The following is a 1951-nucleotide window of genomic DNA, read 5'->3' on the forward strand; positions in this document are numbered from 1 at the left end:
GGTATTCTCCTGCTCCAAAATGGAAATATTATACCTTATATACTTCACGTAAATATTTCAAATATGAATTTTCCATTCAGAGAAAATCTTGTCTTTTCCCTTTTGGAAGAACATGTCACCTTCTAGTTCATGTCATCATTTGAAAAATACCTAAAACATGCTGTGTTGTTAATCATCTGTTTCTCAACAATCACAAAGGAAACACTCACAGAAACTTAAAGTCTGGTGCTTAAACATGCCTAAGTCACTATTCTCATACTTTATTCTTCCACACCCCACACAAAGAAAAATATCAACTCCTTTCCCAGAGAAACCTTGAGAAAATATATAAGATGTCTACATGAGTTTAGATCAATTGTTAAAATAATGCCTAGTGATATGGTTTGGCTGTGTCCCCACCCAAATCTAAACTTGAATTGTGTCTCCCAGAATTGCCACATGTTGTTGTGGGAGGACCCAAGAGAAGGTAATTTAATCATGAAGGCCAATCTTTCCCATGCTATTCTCGTGATAGTGAATAAGTCTCATGAGTTCTGATGGGTTTATCAGAACTCATGAGACTTACTCTTCCTCATTTTGCTATTGCCACTGCCATGTAAGAAGTGCCTTTTGCCTCCTGCCATGATTCTGAGTCCTCCCCTTAATTAACTGTAAGTCCAATTAAACCTCTTTTTCTTCCCAGTCTTGCGTATGTCTTTATCAGCCACATGAAAATGGACTCATGCAGTAAATTTGTACCAAGACTGGGGTGTTGCTGAAAAGATACCCAAAAATGTGGAAGCAACTTTGGAACTGGGTAACAGGCAGGGGTTAGATCAGCTTGGAGGGCTCAGAAGAAGATAGGAAAATGTGGGAAAGTTTGGAAGCTCCTAGAGACTGGTTGAATGGCTTTGACAAAACTGCTGATAGTGATATGAACAATAGGGTTCAGGCTGAGATGGTCTCGGATGGAGATGAAGAACTTGTTGGGAACTGGAGTAAAGGTGATTTTTGTTATGCTTTAGCAAGGAAACTGGTGGCATTTTGCCCCTAATCTAGAGATTTGTGGAACTTGGAACTTGAGAGAGATGATTTAGGGTATCTGACAGAAAAAAAAATTTTTTTTTCCTTTTTCTTTATTGTACTTTAGGTTCTGGGGTACATGTGCAGATCATGCAGGATTGTTGCATAGGTACACACATGGCAAAGTGGTTTGCTACCTTCATCCCCCCCAACACCTATATCTGGTATTTCTCCCCACGTTATTCCTCTCCACCCTCCCCACCCCCCCATCCCTCCCCTAGTCCCCACAACTGACCAGTGTGTGATGCTCCCCTCCCTGTGTCCATGTGCTCTCGTTGTTCAACATCTGCCTATGTGTGAGAACATGCAGTGTTTGGTTTTCTGTTTTTGTGTCAGTTTGCTGAGAATGATGGTTTCCAGATTCATCCATGTTCCTACAAAAGATATAAACCCATCGTTTTTGATGGTTGTGTAGTATTCCATGGTGTATATGTGCCACGTTGACAGAAAAAATTTTAAGCAGCAAAACATTCAAGAGGTTACTTGGTTGCTGTTAAAAGCATTCAGTTTTAAAAGGAAAACACAGCACAAAACTTCAGAAAATTTGAAGCCTGATGATGCAGTAGAAAAGAAAAACCCATTTTCTGAGGAAAAATTTAAGCTGGCTATTGGAATTTGCATAAGTAGCAAGGAGACTAATGTTAATCCCCAAGACTATGAAGAAAATGTCCCCAAGCCGTGTCAGAGACCTTAATGGAAGCCCCTCCCATCACAGGCCCAGAAGTCTAGGAGAAAAAAGTGGTTTTGTGGGCCAGCCCTAGGGTCCCTATGCTATGTGCAGTCTAGGGACTTGGTGCCCTGTGTCCCAGCCACTCTAGTCATGGTTGAAAAGTGCCAATATACAGCTTGGGCTGTGGCCTCTGAGGGTGGAGGCCCCAAGATTTGGCAC

The sequence above is a fragment of the Sapajus apella genome, unplaced genomic scaffold (genome assembly GCF_009761245.1).
Source record: "Sapajus apella isolate SASKATOON/1434 unplaced genomic scaffold, GSC_monkey_1.0 scaffold61, whole genome shotgun sequence".
Classification (NCBI taxonomy): Eukaryota; Metazoa; Chordata; class Mammalia; order Primates; family Cebidae; genus Sapajus; species Sapajus apella.